At 40.2% G+C, this 11,640-nt stretch overlaps 1 non-coding gene across 1 annotated transcript; it reads right to left on the reverse strand.

Moving 5' to 3' along the window:
- Positions 1 to 5,810: 5,810 nt before the first annotated feature.
- Positions 5,811 to 5,916, reverse strand: TRNAL-CAA (transfer RNA leucine (anticodon CAA)). The gene is made up of 2 exons: positions 5,879 to 5,916; positions 5,811 to 5,856 (listed from the first exon to the last, which is right to left on the reverse strand). It is a non-coding gene; the product is annotated as a tRNA-Leu (tRNA).
- Between the last annotated feature and the right edge of the window lie 5,724 nt (positions 5,917 to 11,640).

Genomic DNA, 11,640 nt, shown 5'->3' on the forward strand with positions numbered 1-11,640 from the left:
TGCATAGGAGATACCCAGGGAAAAGTGAGTAACTCTCAGAGGTGGTTTAAAATTCAGGCTTAGGGCCGGCTGGTGGTGCAAGCAGTTAAGTTCGGATCCCCAGCGGGCACCGACGCACTGCTTAGCAAAGCCATGCTGTGGTGGCGTCCCATATAAAGCAGAGGGAGATCAGCACGGATGTTAGCCCAGGGCCAGTCTTCCTCAGCAAAAAAAAAAAAAAAAAAAAAAGAGGAAGATTGGCAGATGTTAGCACAGGGCTGATCTCTTCACAAAAAAAAAAAAAAAAGAAAATTCAGGCTTAACTACCATCTTCAGCTAAAGACAAAAGAAAGGAGGTGTGGAGGAGGATAGTTATGGGGAGTGACCAGGAAAAGTATGATAAACAAGAGTAGTTTGTATACAGATTTAAGTCAGTGCCTTCTTGTTTCTTGTGATTGAGAGTCATCCTTCTCTTTCTGGTAGAGAGACACCCTTACAAAAGGCTAACTTCTACTCTGTGTTCAGAGTTTCTCCTGTGTCTGCTGTTTCTCAAAATAATCCTTATGCCAAAGAGACATATCTTGGGGTGGCATATTTTGCTACCCTTCAAACTGATGCCTTATTCTGATTCCCTTTCCTTATTGTAATCTCTTGATTTGTGATCAAATTTTGAAAGAAAGGAATAACAGTCCTGTATAACCTTTCCCTTCATAGCATGTAAGGACATCTTCCAACTTCCTCCAGCTGTCCAGATCAAACTCTCCTCTCCAAGGAGTTTCTCCAGGTCAAGAACTTAAATTGTAAACTTTACTTCTAATTACACTTCTTGGATTCTTTCAACTGATACACGCTGTAGATATAGAAGACTACACCCAGCCTCAGCATAGAGACTGAGCTCCTCAGTATTACAAGTTCAAGGTTACAAGGCCAAGCCCCTGCTAATCTCCCTAGCTTTCTTCCCCATCATATCCTTGTAGCCAACTCTTTACAAATATCATTTTGAACTACTTTAGGTCCCTCTAGGCCTTTGCACATGCTGTTCCCTCTGCTTAAATCAGACTCTCCACCACCCCTGCTCCTTTCCTGGCTTTCTCCTCCCTATCCTGAGGCCTTAACTTAGTGCTTCAAGGAAGCTTTCTCTTCTCCCTCTTTTAGTGCTTGTCACATTGTGTTACAATTGACTCCATGGTGGACTGCTTGCCTCTGGGAGTTCATCTTATTGTTTTCTCAGGAGCTAAGAAACATTGGGAGGTTGGGGTCTCCTTGGAACTTTCTGAAGAAATGAGATTTTCGGTATCCTACCTCACAGATAAATGCCATTTTACTTTAAAAAAGGAGGGAGATGAGAAGTGGGAAATTTCTTATCTTTGTGAAAGCTTTTCAGAAGATAGTTAACACGTGCTCCATGAAAGAACAGGAAATGTGAAGACTGCAGGGAGAAGTAGGGTAAATCTAGACATAAGGATGGATTCTGGGTAAGAAAGCATATCTTCGTTAGTGAATTTTGAAAGTAATTTAAAATCTCCTTTCCTTTCTTTAAATAATCTGCAGTTTATATTTCTTGTTGGAGAAATAATTTTGTGGAGGTGAAATGTGCAAGAGAGCATCAGGATTCCAGAGTTGACAGGGGACAGGAAAAGGAAGAGGAGGAGAGAGAATGAGAAAAGGGGGAAAAGAAGTGAGAAACAAAGAGGAAGCTTTCACAGAAGAGATCACTGGGCCAAGGGTCATTTAATTCGGAGGCTAAAACTTCAAACCATAAATGATTAAATTAGATAGAACTTTTACTCATTTTCCCTCTTCTGTTTCTCCTTTTCTTTCTTGTTCATCGCTATCTTGATATTAATGAAAATAAAAATACCTGAAAAACTTATACTGAACCTCTTAATCTCAAATTCATGTGCCCGGTACACAGTAAACCAATCACTGAGACATCTGGTGCTTGGAGATGGAGCAAGGTTTATTTGAATTGGCCAGAATGAGGAGGCAGGAGGATAGCTTCTCTCAAATCCCTCTTAACAGGAGTAGAAAGCAGGGGGTTCTATAGAGCTAAGGGGCTTAGTGGGAGGAGTTTCAGCAAAACAAAGGGGTAATCCATGTTTTCTTTCTTTCACTCTAGATAAGCCCTTGGGCAATCTGACTTCTGGGTGCCAACAGGCAGCAAGGGGCTGATTATCTGGTGCATGTAAGTTCCTTGAAGGTATTTTGTTTCTTCTGTAAAACAAGCTTGTCACAATCCTTGTGACCCTTGAGTCACCCCTCAGGTTAAACAAGAAAACAGCAAATTGACAAGATTAACTTCTTTTCATAACAAGGTTGAAAGGTAATGTTATTGAATATTTACAGTAACCCTCAGGTACCTGGCTTCGCTTAACATATAAAGCACTTGCATGTAACAATGTAAATTTCATAGAATTGCTTAATAAATGTCTGCTATTACAGTATTACATAGAAAAAGGAGGACACTAGTTGGCTGGAGAATTATTTCAAATTGGAGAGTGCTTGCTGAAATGTGGTGAGATAGATGCCTGTATTCTTCACTTTTTAGTAAATTCAACTCTAAAACCCAATTCTATCTATACAGAAATCGAGATATAATGATGTACACCTGAAATTTATATAATGTTATAAACCAATGTTACCACAATAAAAGAAAGAGAAAAATATAAAAAGTTAAAAAACAAATAAAAATAAAACCCAATTCTATGTGATTGTATTAGCTAAATAAGGAAGGATGTGTTCAGTTTTGGAGGTTATAATCACATCCATCTCCCATGTGAGTTTTGTCAGGACAAAATGGAGTTTGAAATGGACCAAAAAAAAAGATTCCTGAGTACCTTGTCTAGGATAACTGTCTTAGTCAGATCAGGCTGCTGTAACAAAATACCATAAACTGGGTGACTTAACAAATTTATGTCTCACAGTTCTAGAGGTTGGAAAGTCTGAGATCAGGGTGGTCCGAGAGGTTGGGTTCTAGCAAGGAACCTCTTCTTGGTTACAGAAGGCTGTCTTGCTGTGTCCTCACATAGCAGAAAGAGCAGAGAGAGAGAAAGCAAGCTCTCTTAGGATTCTTATGAGAGCACTAATCCCATTCGTGAGGATTCTACCTTCATGACCTCATCTAATCCAAATTACCTTCCAAAGACCTCATCTCCTAATACCGTCACTTTAGGGGGTAAGGTTTCAACATATGAATTTGGGGGAGACACAAACATTTAGTCCATAAGAGCAACTTTCATTGACTTTGAGCTATCTTACATCTCTTAAAGGTGTAGAAAACTGATAGTTAGTGCAAAGGATTTTCATCCACAGAAATGCAAATGAATTGTGGTTAGTGGAATGCAATTGATCATTGCTGTGGAAGTTAACAGGTTGTAAAAAAATCTATTTCTAAATTTATTTCAGCATTCCAGATTGTCTATAAATATGTGGTACTTTGAATTTTCTTTTGAACCAGTTGTGACATCTTACTGGTTGTTAAATTATTTCATGAATTAAATAGTTTTTGACACGTATTCATTTTTATTTGAATGAAAGTCATAATTTTACCCTTTCTTTTTAAGTATCCTTTAACAGTTTGGAACCAGTTGAGGCATATACACCAGTGGCAGAAACAAAATATCAATGTTGTGGCTGGTAAATGTAGACTGAAGAACATAGTTTGGATCTGAAGCTAGAATGAGCTTTCTCTACTCCTTCTCATGTCTAAACCTGGAACCCAGTAGACACACTCACCCAGCAGCTTTGTGAAGGCACAAGTACCCCTAAAAACCAGCAATGCAAAGGGCTAAGAAGCACAGCTGAACATTAATGTCACCCAAAAGAGAAATGTGGATCAAAGAAGGTAAAAACTCTTACTCAGATTTCTCTTCTCATGGGGAGGGCAGAGAAGAGGGTGAATGAAGTGCTGAAGTATCTTCCTAATAATTCAAAGAGGCACTTGTGAGTGAAAGAGGAAGGAAAGATTTCCTCTTAAAAAGTAGTTTTGTAAAAATTCTGTAACCATGTTTTTTTAATTAACTAAAATTAACCTTTTAAGTCCTTCCTTTTATTCTAGAAATTTCTAGGGGAAACAGCTGCTATCTCTTCTCCCTCATACTATCTTCCTATCTTTTTCTAACTCAACCGTTCTCCAGCAGAAACTACAAATTCTTCCAGAATCTTCAGAGATACACTTGTCTGCTCCTCTGGAAATGATTTTATGAGGGTAGTGGATATATGTACATGCATATGATATATTATGCCCTGTACTTTTATGTATTTAATAATAATAATAAAAATCTTGTGAGAATTAGTTTCCTTTCCCCTTCTTAAGCTTTTATATTTCATGTCGCATCTCACCTAACCACAGTTAAGTACTGCAGAGAGCTGAGCCTGTTTGGTACTACTTGAAACCATTTGGTTTCAGCTATCTGAATTCAAAATGTCGCCCTTCAAATGGAACAATTGGATCTTGTCCATGATGAACGTCTCTTGAGAATTCTATTGTCAAATAAACCAGCTGTCTTTTCACCTGCCCAGTCTCTCACATTTTGACTATTAGGATAAAATCAATAATCAAATGAGCACAGTCATAAGTGGTTATAATGACAGAGAAATATATGGTCATGCAGATATGAACCTTCAATAGCTGGCATTAAACACTTTGTCTCAAGATCCAGGATTTATATTCCTCTCCTGAGAGATAAGGAAATCTTGCAATGTGGTGTTCCTAAAAAAGAACCAAAGTCATTTAACTGGGATATAAACAGCACAAGGGCAGAAATTTATTTTATTTTTTTAATTAAATTTAATTTTTATCCTATCCTGTTGTTTTATATTTTTATTGCCAGAGCGCCAGGACTGCATCCCCTGACACATAATAAGCACTCATTAAATATTTGTTGGATGAATGATCATTAGAAATATCCTAAATGTTCAGCAACAACAACAAAATAGCGGATAAATGAAGTAGGATATATCTATCCTGTGGAATGATTTGCAATATTTCCTCTGTAGGGAAAAAGATTGTGTTCACATGGAAATAGATATATTAAATGAAAATTGTGTCAGAAAACGGTGTTTGGTATGACCACATTTTTGTAAAAAACAAACAAAATACTTATAAAATACATAATGCAAATTCAGAGAAAATAAAATTTAAGAAATACAATGAAATATTGATAGTGGTTACATTTGGAGGAGGAAGGTATAGCTTTTATATTTTATTCAGGAGTTAAAATGGTACTCAATTTTGACTGAGGAGACAAAACAACAATTATCAGATGCCAACATGAGTGTGAATGTGCATAATTTACAAAGGAAATGTTTGAGAACTAGTTCCATAACTTTTGAAAAGGGAGAAGAGAACAGAGTATCTGCATAGGATTTCTTTTGAGACAGCACTGCCATGAGCCAGCGGGGAGTGGGACGGGTGGGAAAGTGCTACAGCAAGTATTCAAGGGAGGGCCTGGGTCTGGGACAAAGCAAGTGAGCCGAGTGAAGACGCGGAGAGGGCACCCGGCCACCACCCCTTTTCTCCTCGAGCACCACCGGAGAGGGAACTACCCAGGTCCAAAATTTCGCGGTTTTGAGCTTATCTCCCGACGCCTCGGAGAAACCAACCCCTAGTAATCTCGGCTCTTCATTGTGTTTGCTCCAAATCGTGCGGCTTCCAAAAGGTATCGCGATGCTTCCGCTTTTAATCTTTTCGACGTTAACAGTCCCTGTGAGAAAATTTTAAAAGTCACTTTTTAGCATTATGAGTTGGTAAATTGTTTATGCCTACTGTTCAGATCGACACAGTATTTGTTTCGGAAATTAGGAGAGGAAAAAAAAGAGAAAAGACGATGTGTCAGAAGTGGGATTCGAACCCACGCCTCCATTCGGAGACCAGAATCCCCAGCGCGGGGAAGCGGAGCTTGAGTCTGGCGCCTTAGACCACTCGGCCATCCTGACACCCTGCGGAAAGCGGGTGATTTTTTCAGTAAAATAGATACCGAGAAGCAGCGCCTCTGTGACGTACTCTCAAGGTAGTGCTGATGTCAGCGTCGCCGGGCAACGGCCGGAGAGGAAAAAAGCCGCCGGTAAATCGAAGAGGAAGATTTTTGCGGGAGGAGAAAAAATGTTTATGCGTAAAACTGGACACGGTTCTCTCAGGGGTCTTACAACTGTCACCCGCATATCGTGGAGCGAGTGCAGACGTTTCCCGTGCCCAGACAGCCCATACTTCGGGAAGGAAGGAAAGGAGGAACATTTTGTCCAGGTCGCTTGGTCGGCTCTCCAGCCTCTAATCGTCACGGAAATCTTGAGCGTGGTTAGCCTCGCTCTAGGGTTTCTTTCTTTTGAAGATAGTGAGCGACAGCAACAAATCTAACAAAAGACGCCCGATTCAACGGCATGGCCCCCTTTTGTCTCTACTTAGGTTCGTTTTCGCCACCAGAACCGCCTTGCCGCTCCTTGAGCTTTTTGGGGGCTCCGAGAGCGACAGCTGGGGACAGCCTGGGAAAGTCCGTGTAGGCCGGACAAGGCCAGTCTGCTCCGACAGACTGACCTGTCCCAGGTCCAGAGAGCTACCCGGAGCGACACGCTGGCCTCCCGACCTGCCTGGTCACTCTCAGATGTTCCGAATTAAGTCTCCATGGCGTCCATTGCCAGGTCGGGGATAACAGCGGCGGGTTTTAAGGGGGATGGAGGGTGAGAATAAGGGGGACGTGCCACATCTAACGCAACTTCGCGCAAAGTGATCTGAGCTCTGGTCTGGAAGTCCCGAGGTCACGTATTTTAACGACGACGTGAGACTAAACAATAAGAAATTATTCCTCCAACTAGACGGAGAGAGCTTAGGGGTCAGGTAAACTGCTGAAATAACCTTTGTAGGCCCAATGCCTGCCCAGGAGGGTGCCTGACATACACGGTAGAGGCTCAATAAATATATTTGACTCACTTGTTTCAACTGTTGTCTTGTAGGCTAAGTTGAGAGAGTAGAAACAGATTTGTAAATTTTAAACGGATTCTGTCCAGATAGATAGGTTATTGTCTGTTTTTATGAACACAGAAAGGTTTTCCTTTTTCTTTCTCTAAGGCAAAGGCTATCCTTTCGGCATGAAGAGAGAAACAATTTGAGTTTTGGTAGGCCCTATCTTAGATTTCCAGACTTCCTTGGTTTCATACCTTATTTTTGATAAAGAGAAAATGGGGAGTTAGAAGTACAGGGAACAATGGTTTCCTAATTTCCTTCCCTCCAAGATATGAGATTTGCTGTATTTTCTTTCATAAACTATAGTTCTGTTTGAAGGAAGTTCCGGAAGTGATTCCTGACATGGCAATTGTAAACTCCTCAAAATTCATAATTATTATTGATTTTTCTTCTAATTGCAAAATACTGCAGATATCCCATATCGAACCGGTATTGTTGAACATTGGATTATTTCTAATTTTTCATTTTCATGAGTAATGCTCTAAAGAACATCCTTGTGTAAGTATTTTCAAATGTCCACAACTATTTCCTTAAATTTCTAGAAGTGGGATCACTAGATCAAAGTTTATTCAGTTTCAAAAGCTCTTGATATATACTGTCCAACTGCCTACCAAAAAATTTGAAACAATTTAGATACCCCAAACCTAACCAACAGAATACTATTATTAAACAAAACATTTTATTTTTTTTTAAAGATTTTTATTTATTTTTCCCCCCAAAGCCCCAGTAGATAGTTGTATGCCATAGGTGCACATCCTCCCAGTTGCTGCACGTGGGACGAGGCCTCAGCATGGCCAGAGAAGCTGTGCGTCCCTGCAAGCCTGCACGCCAGCAGCAGAGCGCGCGCACTTAACCACTAAGCCATGGGGCCAGCCCAACAAAACATTTTAATGGGTGAAAAATGGTAAGGCATTGTTACACAGCTTTATTAGTGAGAATCAACATTCATGTTTAAAGGATTTTTATATTTCTTCCTTAGTAAATTGCTTACCAAATTTTTACTGAGGTGTTGTTCTTTCCTTATTGATTTGCAAAAACTCATTATATAAAAGATAAAACCCTTGTGATAGTTTCTATTTACCAAGAACCCTGGCCTATCTTTTACTAACAAGAATCCCAGTAAGTCTCTTAAATATTTAGTCAATTTCCATCTCAGAGAAACTATGAGCTATAAAGTTAACAAAGTTCCCATGTCAATCTTTGAAAACCAAACTGTGGCCCACATTTAGTGTCCTTGTAATGTTTTGTCCCATGTTTCTTTCTTCCTTTATGGCATGTTAAACTTCTGCTACCTTGATTTTGTTTTATGTTTTAAATGAATTGAAATCCTTTCTGGAATAAGATGAGGTATAATTAAATATGTAAATATTTTTACTATTTACTAAGAATATTTATTGCACAATAGGACTCCCCAGAGGCCATTCTACATTTTTATGAAAACATCTTCTACAAAAGGGATTTTGAAAGGTCTGAAAACTTAAAAGGGTGGAGGAGACTAAAAAGAAAACAAGCTGATGTTGGTGGTCTATACCAATTTAAAAAACAGGATTTTATTATCAACCTTGAATCTCTTGACTGTTTTATGTGAAGTTCATAAATACATCTGATTTTCTGATTTCATGTCCAAGATTTACTTTATTTTTTTTTTTTTTAAAGATTTTATTTTTTATTTATTTTTTCCCTCCAAAGCCCCAGTAGATAGTTGTATGTCATAGCTGCACATCCTTCTAGTTGCTGTATGTGGGACTTGGCCTCAGGATGGACGGAGAAGTGGTGCCTCAGTGCGCGCCCGGGATCCGAACCCGGGCCACCAGCATCGGAGCGCGCGCACTTAACCACCAAGCCACGGGGCTGGCCCCAAGATTTACTTTAGAATAACAGGGATAGGGGTGGAAAATTGAGATCAGGCTATACTTGAAATGGGATTGACCACTGATAGTTGTTGAAGCTGGGAGATGGTATGGGGGGGTACACTGTATATTTTCATCATTTTTTTGTGTGCTTAGAGGTTTCCATAGTGCAGAGTTCAATACAGGGCAGGGTGTATGTGGGGGGAATCACCTATAATCTCATCAAAAGCATGTATTAATATTTTGGTGTATTTCTTTCCAGTTCTTAAAAAAATGTGTAGGTTGAAAAATGTGAAATCTCTCTACACTAAAAGAAATTAATATCTTCTCTTTTTCCATTACATTCTTCTTGTGTATCACAAACCTCAAACTGGATTTGGCAATTATATCTCATACTATTATCCAAACAAATTCTGTATGCACTCTGAATGAGAAATCTGGGAAAGAGATACAAGTGTACCTCAAAAAGGTTACCTTCAAATGCCCTGGTTTCATTTCAAACTTCAAATGCAAAATTAAGCAAACAAATAATCCAGATCTAAGAAATTTACACTTTCTCTCCAATAGGGAAAAACGAATGTAACTGGGGCAATACTGTCATTGTATTGTTTACACCCTTTGAAATCTAAGCAACTTCATTAACATCCTAGCAAAGCCAGTTCCCCACAATAATCTACACTGGTTTCGTTGGGCTTTCTCATTATTCTTTGCAGAGACCTGACACAGGAGGAATTCCTGAGTTAAAAGAGGTGCAGGGATTTAGTGATTTAATTGCACAATCAGGTCAAAATTTATTGCAGGACTGAGTCAGTGGGTACCAGCCTTTCAGCTTCAAGAAAAAGGGCACTAAGGAAGAAATGCAGACCTAGGATTGCAGCTACCTCTCAGACCACTGTGGTCCATACTGAGGTCTCCCACAGCACAGTGCTTCGCTTATGCACAAATCATCTTTGTTGCTCTCTACTTCTTTTCCACGTTATTTTTTTCCTCCTCTTAATTGACTCTATTAACTTTTCCAAGGACAGAAGCCATATTCTCTTGATTCTCAACAAGTCAAGTGTTGGGGGGCACCCAATACTGGTTAATTGTATATTGGAATCAAAGAATCATTGTCTTTCATTTGTGAAGAAAAGGCAACCCACCCACCATTGGTACACTAAGAACTTTTTTTTTTTTTGTGAGGAAGATCAGCCCTGAGCTAACATCCATGCCAATCCTCCTCTTTTTGCGGAGGAAGACTGGCCATGAGCTAACATCCATGCCCATCTTCCTCCACTGTGTGTGGGACGCCGCCACAGCATGGCGTGACAAGCGGTGCCTCGGTGCGCGCCAAACCTGGGCCGCCAGCAGCGGTGCACGCGCACTTAACCACTATGCCACCGGGCCGGCCCACTAAGAACTTTTTGAGTTTTGTTTTTTATTTTGCTGGGAGATGTGTGATTTCCACCTATACGCTTTGGTTGGGATCACAGATAACTGAAGGCATTAACAAATGGCTCATTTACTGTATGACAGCTATTTGCTCTTAATTTCATAGTCCTTTAAGTGTTAGGCAGTTATTTATCACAAGTATTCTCTTATCTCCTGAACTGTACATCCAGGAGGGCAGGGGCCATGTTTAGTTTCCTTTTGTTCTCTGAATGTGTCTCTACTAGGCCTTGTCTACCTACTCTTGGGGAAGATGCTCTTCTTTCCTGCCAGGCTAGTATCAGAAAACACAGGAGCAGCTGAACACACACAATTTTCCTGGAGCAGCAAAAGAACCAAAGAATGAGGAGTTGTTGAAGCCGTACTATGTAATTCACAACTTCAGATGTTCTCAGGAAAGAACCAGAGAGGAGCAAAAGAATGCTACTGGGCCCCATGTCTGCCTTAAGGGGCCCAAATCCTGATTCAATAAATTCAAATGTTGCTTACCTTTCTGCAGATGAGTAAATTTAGTAACATTTAAAACTTCATTTAACCTCATCCAAAATGGCAGGTTTTTAAAAAAATTTAAATAAATACCTATGAACCCACCACCTACAAGAACCAGAAGATAACCACTAACATACATCAACCTATGCCCTCCTCCTCTATCCCATCCTTCCACACACCCCACTGGCAACCACAATCCTTGTGTTCATATTATAAAAAGGGTATGGTAAGGTATACAGTCTTCTGAGACTTTTTTCACTCAGCATTGTTAGTAAGATTCACTCCTCTTTTAGGACATCCCCATTCAAACTGGAAGTTGCTTTGTTGACTCCAACGGGGCTTCTTATCACTGCTCCAGCTGCTGCTGCTAATAAAATGCATCAAGATGCTGCTCCTAAAGCACTGGGTCTCCTGGGGACAAAGCAGACCCAGTGTGAGACCCCGTAAGCCTGGAGACAGCTCCATCACTCCAGCAGCTAGGACCAATAGTCCATCCTGGAGCACCTTTTCTTGGACTGGTACAAGCAAGGTGCCATCTTTGTCGGCCCTTATTCTTCCTCTCTGCCCCAATGGGCTAAATTAAGTGAAACTGGAATGTGACTTTTATTGGAACTCCTCACCCAATTTTCCAGTTGCAGATCCTTAAGTCTAGAGTAGACAACCAAAGGCAGGTATCCCGGGTCAATGGACTGGCACTCCAAGACTTCCAGTCTCTGTTCTGCCTTCCCATATGGAAAAGCATAATCCATATATATTGTGGGGCATGATATGATGTATGTGGTCATGTGTTCCACCTCAGTTTGAATCATGGCTCTGCTGCTTCCTAGCTGTGCACCTTGGATAAATCATTTACCCTCTGTGCTTCAGTTTCCTCATCTGTAAAGGGCACTAGTACCCACTTTGTAGGGTTGTTATGAGCATTAAATAAGCTATTAT

Source organism: Ceratotherium simum, chromosome 13 (genome assembly GCF_057802395.1).
Source record: "Ceratotherium simum simum isolate JZ-2026a chromosome 13, ASM5780239v1, whole genome shotgun sequence".
In the NCBI taxonomy this organism is placed as follows: Eukaryota; Metazoa; Chordata; class Mammalia; order Perissodactyla; family Rhinocerotidae; genus Ceratotherium; species Ceratotherium simum.